The following is an 8,398-nucleotide window of genomic DNA, read 5'->3' on the forward strand; positions in this document are numbered from 1 at the left end:
TGAAAAAGATGAACTCGCAAAGAATTTTTCTTCTCGCAACGACAAATATTCTAGATTAAATAATCAAACCAAGATCACTGTTGTGAACTTTAAGAACGACGCTCTGCATTTTCGCAATCAAACTATTCAAATGGTTTGTGATGACCATAGTATTCCTCACTCTGATTATCCTTGTCTCTTGGAGGAGATCCCAAAGAACATTCCTAGTCTGACCATCTCTGATAGCGAAGCTGATGATGAAGAATCTGATGGTGATGAAGGTTCTGGTGCAGACGAAGAAGAGAACAAGTTTGATGAAGATGATGAAGGATCAACTAAGAAGTAGTCTTTGTTTCTTTCTTTGATCTTCTGTAATACTTGTACATTTATTCCTTCCTTTTTTATATTTGCGAATTCTTTTGGTTCCCCATATTCCTTAATATATGAGTTTCTTTCATTTCGACCTGCATTCATTAAAACAATTCTTCCTTGCAATACGGTTAATCAACATAATCATTAATTTTTGAATTTTTGCGTAAATCTATCATGTGGAAACAAATAACATTTTCTAATTTCATTCATTCCCATACTTGCCTCTGTTATTTGTATCCAAATGAGAGGTTTTGCAGATTTTTCTTATTTTGTGCCTCAACTTCGCAGTTGTTTATGTATAATTTCGCAATCATATGCGAAGTGAATTTTGATTATTTTCAAAATCTCATTCTTGTGTGGTCTTATTTTTCCTTCCTAGTTAAAGGTCTTCTTATGCCACCTCTTGTCATTGTGACAAAATCGCAGGAAGTCCTTGCACTTTCATGCAAAAACCCATTGATTTTGCCTTAACTTTTTTCTTTGTATTATTGCCTCTCCAGGATAGTTGCGACAATATGAAAGGCCTAAATTTTCTTGCGAAAATAAAGCCCCATGACATTGCTGAATTGCGACGAAATTGCAGGACGTCTTCGCACTTTCATGCGAAAACCCATTGATCTCGTCTTATCTTTCTCTTTAGTATTATTGCCTCTTCAGGATTGTCGCACAAATATGACAAGCCTTAATACCCTTGCGATTAAAAAGCCTCATGACATTTTAAGATACTTATCAGCTCCCTAATGGAGGGTGCCGCCCTTATCTTCCCCCTGGTTGCCCATTCAAGGAGGCATACCTCTACCATACAAGGTTGGCTCCTCCCATCCAGTCTTAACAACAACCAGTTGTTTTCGCAGCCTCTTATCCCTTTTACCTATAGGTCTTATGGTTACGATACTGCACCCTAAGTGGGGTTTTCTTCGGGCCGAGTGCAGTATAAGCTAAGACTTGTCAAGAATGGCAAGGTACGCTCCAGACGCCCCTGGAACTCTTGACTCAACCGTGTACCTCGGCGCCTTGATCAGATTCTGCACTCCTTGGGAGAGTCCTTATTACCTTAGTCACCCAACCTAAGTCATATGCTTAAGTTGAGAATCCAAGGTGCCTCTCCCGAATGGGCTTTATTGACCCCAAATCTCCATGACTCAGGTTCCGGGGGCGGTGTAACCTTTCCCTGAGCCATGCAACAGGTACCCCCTTATATGACGTACTTTAGGACTTACATTTGCCTCTTGCGAAATTGTATTCGCGAACTAGGGTGTACGCGATAAAGGTTCGCCCCTTTCTCTTTAGTCATTGTTCTCTGATTGTATTTTTTAGAATTCATTATCTCTGCGAGATTCTCGCACATCATCACATCGTATTTGCACTTCTCAATCTCTTTTTTATCATTCAGTAAAATGTATTTTTTGAAAATTTTCGCAACAAATCAACCATTCATACACACCTTATTTTCTGCTACTGCTTCCTTGGTAGTGGTATGTTCACCATTTCTTATTCTGAGCTAGCATTAGTTTCGCAACATTTCTTCTTCTTTTCGTTCGATTGCATCCACCATCAATTTCTCACTTCTTTGTGTCTCTTTGATTTTGCATCACCAACTTTCCTTCTTGTTTGCTCTTCCTTCGCAGGATTCTACCTCAGTTTCGTAACATTTCTTTCCTTCAACCCAATCTCCTTTTATGATTCCTACACCGCTGGGGTGAGGGAATTTGATGCACTGATGGAAAGTTGAAGCTACACCTAGAATCCCATGTATCCAAGGTCGACCAATTAATGCATTGTAGGGTGACTCTACATCAACAACACAGAACAGGATTTCAGAAGACATTCCCTTCAATGGAATTCGCATAGTAACCTCCCCTTTAGGCTTGTTGGCAGTACCATTAAAACCATATATTTTATATGTTGATGGTATAAGATCATCATCTCTCCCTCCCATGGTTTTATAAGTATGATAGAATAATATGTTCACAGAGCTTCCGGTATCGATTAGAATCCTATTAATTGCCCATGAGTCTTCAGCTTCATCATCTCCATCTTCTTTCGGTTTTGGATTAATTTTTAATTTTACCACCAATGGATTGTCATGTACCTCTCCACCTTCGGGGACTTCTTCTGCGGTAAAAGAAATAGTCTGCTTCTGCCACTCTTCTAGTGGCGAGATTTTCACAATGTTCATAATTTCTCTTCCATCACTGTCTCTTGCGAACACTCTACTCAAAATATTGTCATGAAAAATCTTCAATTGTCTTGTATGAATGTACGATAGAGTGACAGAATAGATTCTTTGCTTTTGCACCAACTTCTACGAAGAACGTTTCCTTCTCTTTCACCGTGTTTACTCTGTGATGCTCTGGTGGTGGTGGTAATAATGGTTGAGATTGTGGGTGCCCTACCAGAAAGTGGTTTAGTTTTCCTTGATCTATCATTCTCAGAATAATTCTCTTTATATTTCTGCAATCATTTGTAGTATGTCCATGAAAATGATGATAAGAACAGAACTCATGACTTCTGCGGCTTGGAGGTGGTTCCGTTCCCATGTTCCATGGTGTTGGTATATTCTCCATCAAAATTATAGCTTCTCATATTTTCTCCACACTTGTATTCAGAGGTGGCATCTTGATTTTTGTCTTTGACCTCCATAGGTTTCTTGCGGTTGATCAAGTCTTTGAATCTTATTATTTCCACCATGATTGTAGAAATTTCTTTCTCTTTCATACTCCTCTTGATCTCGGCTTCCCATAGCCACCAGTTTCTGTTGATTGTTGCCCGTCACCTTTTCTTGTTGTCCTTGCGAAGTGCTCGCCACTTTGTTTATCAGTTTGGGTAATAAGCTTGCATTCGCTGCTTGTGAACTGGTATTCGCAACTGGGTATGATTCCATCTCATTTTGCCTTTCCTCTAGAGCAATATACTCTTCCCGAAGTTCTCTCAGTTCGGTCATTGTGATGGTGTTCTTGACTCTGAAAATTTGGACATATAATAGATTGGTTGCGAACATAGCATTGATAAATGACAAGATAAGATATCTTTCATCCACACGGCCAGCCATCTCACTACACATAGTCCTCCACCTTTTGGTCAGATGCTTCAGACTTTCGCCAATCCTTTGTTTTAATCCAAACACATCTTCAATACCAGGTCGCGAAGAATTGTTACTTATATATGCCCCCAAGAATGTGGTCTGCAAATGATTGAAAGATGTTATTGTATTTTTTGGTAGACCTTCGAACCATTTTAACGCCTCTCCTGTTAGACTGGATGCAAAATACTTGCACAATACGGCATCATGATTTTCCCACTGTAACATGCATCTCACATAGGCTTTGATGTGTTGAATTGCACAAGTTATTCCATCAAAGATGTTGGTTAATGCGGGAAAATTGCATTTCGGAGGTATTCCTCCTAGTTGTACTTCTCTTGTAAATGGAGTTTTCGCAGCTTCTTCTATAGTTTCATCTAATTGTCTTCTGCCTACTTCTCCTCTATTATTTAGCATTCCTCTCATTTCTTCCAATTCTTTTAAGATTTGTTCATTTACGCCTAAATTTTGATCCATTGGTCTTTTTAATTTCGCCTCCCTTCTTCTGCATTCATGTCTTTCTTCTCTCGCAAAATTTTGCATTTCTTCTTCATCATTATCATCTTGTCTTCTCCTGCGATTGTCTTCCTCAAATCTATCTTGAATTCGCATATAATGATGTCTCTCATTTTGCCCTCCATGATTTTGTTCATTTCTTATCAATTCCATTCGTTGTCTTTCAGCCATCCTCTGTACTCTATCATACTCTTCATTGAGATTACCGTTATTCCGGTTTTGTGTACGCCTTCTTTCTCGATTGTCATGATTGTTCTGGAGAATTGCCTCCTGAAGCTCTTGTTCTTCCATTTCCGCTCTCAATATTTCACGTCGCAAGTTAAACGTGCTTGTTCAGCATAGTGTATTTCAATTTCTTCTTCAATCGTTTGTTGATTTCTTTGAGTTTCTCTCTCATGTAAAATTCTCCTTCCTTCCTCTCGATTCCCTTCCCCATCTTGATTATTTCGTCCCTGACATTGTCCATTCTCCTGATTTCTATCATTTTGCCTATCATAAAAAGTTTCATTTTGTGGAACGTAATGATCATCAGTCCTTTCTCTACCTTCGCGATGTTCTTCATTCGGATTTCGTATTTCTTCTCGAATATTATTTCCAGCATTAACTGTGGATGAGTTTCGCCTCATCTCTCTTCTAGTCGATCTTGAATACGATCTTGTAGTACTTCTTGATCTTCTACTCTGTAGTCTCATATTTTCCATCCTCAATTCGTGATTTTTCCTTGTTAGATTTGCACGCTCTTCTGTCTCAGCTCTTCTTTCTTCATGCATTCTTCGTCTCAACATCTCTACTGCTCCAATTTCCTCATCTTCACGAATTATTCCTTCAACTATTTCTTGTCCTCCCTCTGTTTGTCTATTATTTCTCGTTTGTCGTTCTTCTTCTTCATCTGCTGAATTTGATCGCCAAGTATGTATGCTCACTCTATCATAATCCATAGTTCTATTTTGTACCGGTGTTTGTTGAACTGGTTGTTGAATTTGATTTTCTCCATCATTTCTTATTCTAGTAGATTCCCCTGTTTCACTTCTCTCCCTTCCAGCAAGTCTTTTACTGCTTCTTCTAGCGGTTGTTGGTTGTTCGGATATATTCCTCCTTCTAGCCATTTCTTCAATACTAATGAATTGTAAGAGATTCCGTAAAATTCTTCACCAGTTATTCTAATTCCCACAAATCAGAATATTAATCTTCAACCTTTTCTAGGATGATCTTCAATCTTCGTCCCTGTTTCTAGCACCATTATGTAGTTGCAGGAAATCCTACACTACACCCCTCACAAGATTTCATTAACATTCAACCCATTTTTGGATTAACGATCTTAATTTTATTGATGCATTTTTGAACAATCTTACAAGAAAAGATAAAGGAATCAAGAATAACCAGTGCTCTAAATTTTCTCTCTCCTATTTACTTGCTTCTCACTCAAAAAAGATCCCCCCCCTTCCTTTACAACTGAACGACTATTTATAAGGAATTACATAGTGGATGACAGCTAATCTGTCCTTTATTTTTGGATATGACTTGCGACATTATCGCAACCTTATAAATATCAATCTCTCAAAACTTCCTTATTTTCGCAGGACTGTCATACTTTTCTCATGATTTGGTTGATGTCGTTTACTATGTCGTTTCTGAAGTTGTTCTGCGACACTGTCATGTTGTGTTGTTAATAATTTCGTTGAGGCATTATTGCTGCGAGATTCTGATCCTACAAAACTATTCACAATGCCTGACTTTTGCATTGGTATGACTTTTATTAGTGAAACCGATCTTAAGTAATTACCTAAGATGGTGTGATCGATATGTTATAATTGGTATGACCAACTCTAGACATTGGGGAATCGATCCTAGTAAGAGGTGCAACCGATCACAAGCATTAGGAATCGATCCTTGTAAGAGGTACAACAAGTCTTAGTAATTGGTAACTGATCCTATGACTTGTGCAACCGAATATAAGTTAAATACCATAAATATGTGGTAACCGATCCTAGTACCTATTCAATCAATTTTTGAAAAGCTAGTGTGACCGATCCTAGTACCCACATGGAGGTAGAACCGAAACTTGTTTTGAAAGAACCGTGAAACCCATTAATGGTGATTTGATAGGATAATCAATCACAGAGTTTGGAAGTCAGATGAACCAATTCTAAACTTGTTTGGAAGTGTGGCAAATCGGTTCCAAGATTGTTTGGGTGATTTGTACTCTATGAAAAATTACATTTGACTACTTCAAAAATCAAGTTCCGCTCTGCCAACAGCTAGAAGAGGGCATTCTTTAAGTGAAGTGAAACTCCGCGGTTACTGCCTCGATGCTTGTTCTGTTTAGATATTTCGCATTTCTATTTTACTGATCATTTAGATGAACTTGAATCGAAGCTTAAGAAAATGCACGTTACAGGTCAACTATATTACTCATGTGTTTCTTTCAATGTATCAACCATTTTGATATCCTTAACTTTTTTAACATTTTTCAATTGTTACTTATTGCACTGCAAATAAAAGAAAGTTGCGGAATTCCAACAAATTCAATCTGAACATGTAATTCAAGTATTTTGCCTTTGTTTTTTTCACAAGGATTGCATGACTGAGATTCTCATATGAAGGTAAGCATTGTTTGATTTGAAACTTACCAGCTACAAAAGAAATGAATCTAAATTTGTTTTGGTAATATGCATCTCATGAAGAGTTATGGACCAACAAAAGGCCCGACAAAAGGATTATCAAAGCAAAATACTAAGAAATGCTACATTTACTTTTACCGGATCAATGATTATTTTTTTAAACAAATCTTTTGTTTATTTAATTAGGCATTTCCTATGGCAGTAAGTTAGCAAACTAGAAGAAAAGCACGGAAAGTAATTATATTACCTTCAATTTAAATTTGTTTTGGGAAACTATGTAAAACTTGAACTTCTGTTTGGCAAACTGAATGCATGCCCATATATGTCTAGAATATGACTGGGGTTAAGCTATATATATGCATGACCTATATTGCAACAATATATGTTGAATTGTCAACTATTCATTATCTATTTAACAAAACTGAATGATAACAAACATTTGAAACAACTGTAAATTGACGCTTCGGGATCACAATTACTCTGCAACATTTCCTTTAGAAATGTGTGTTGTTTATTAAATTTGGTTAATTGTATTATGAAGTTCAACTTTGTTCCTTTTTCTCAAGCGTCGCCCTTTTCTCAATTATTAAATGAAATCAGAAGTGTTTTGATCAATTAAAGACCTGTGAAATGGCGGCACGAGTCACTACCTAAGGGGCATAGAGCTATAACTAGAGCATGATTGTAAGGAAGTAATTCTTGAATCTTCAATCATCAATCAAAAATGAAAATCTCACATTAAAGCATTAAGATTAAGGATGAAATTTGCGAGCTAACATAATCATGAAGAAAATACATGATTTAATAGAAGTGTAAATATAAACTTAAACCTGTAGAAAAATTCGGTTCAAAAAAGAATTTAGCGCTTATTTGGTAAAATCTATAATTATAATCGTTTTTACAAAGACTTTTTATTAAATAATTGATTATTTTAGAACAACGCATTCAGAAAAGAGAGGAAAGAATGATGATCTAAGAATTTTTATTTTTAGTCAGCCATTTTTTTTTGTCTCTCTTTATAATTTAGAGTAATTAAAAGAAAAAATCCAATTTAATTTTCTTTAAAAAGTAACTGATTATGATAAATTTTAAAAACAATTTTTTTCTATTTATGAAAATAATACTGTTTTTTTTCAATTATGATTAAATAAATTTTAAGAAAAGTCCCATATAAATATAATGGATTATATGTTGGATAACTGATTATGGGCTTATAATCCATTATAAAAAAATTTGCCGAACAACTCCTTATTTTTATTGATAACATATTTTTTAGCCGAAACATACTCACACGCGCTAAAACACGTTATAGCGGTCATGTCCTGTTTCTCAAACCTTGGACGAAGACAATAGGCTGGGCCTGTGTTTCAAACCTTGGTACAAGGATAATATGTAGGGCTGATTGATGAAATATTTAATTGTGTACCGCAAGGGCACGACTATCTATTGGACAGTATGCTAGTACGGTTCGTTCCACAGGGACTAAAGTTCTGTTACTTTCAATTTCCAATAAATATTAACTTAAAAAGATTAAATAGTAAAATAGCAACTAACGATAATAAAAATTTAGAAATAATCAAATTGAAGGAAACTAGGGTTTTCAGATTCCACCGGATTAATTATGATAAAACACGCATACAATCTTCAACAAATATCCATTTTTATAACTCAAGACTATCGAGACCCAACCCACGGAAAATGTAACTTTTAAAAAAAATATTACAACTTTTGTTGTAAACCAAAACATTATAATCTCCTTCGCTTATAAAAGATCAACAACCTAAGGTTATTCAAAACAAATAAAGAATGAAGCTCATATAGAAGAGAG

The sequence above is a fragment of the Papaver somniferum genome, unplaced genomic scaffold (genome assembly GCF_003573695.1).
Source record: "Papaver somniferum cultivar HN1 unplaced genomic scaffold, ASM357369v1 unplaced-scaffold_83, whole genome shotgun sequence".
Taxonomy (NCBI): Eukaryota; Viridiplantae; Streptophyta; class Magnoliopsida; order Ranunculales; family Papaveraceae; genus Papaver; species Papaver somniferum.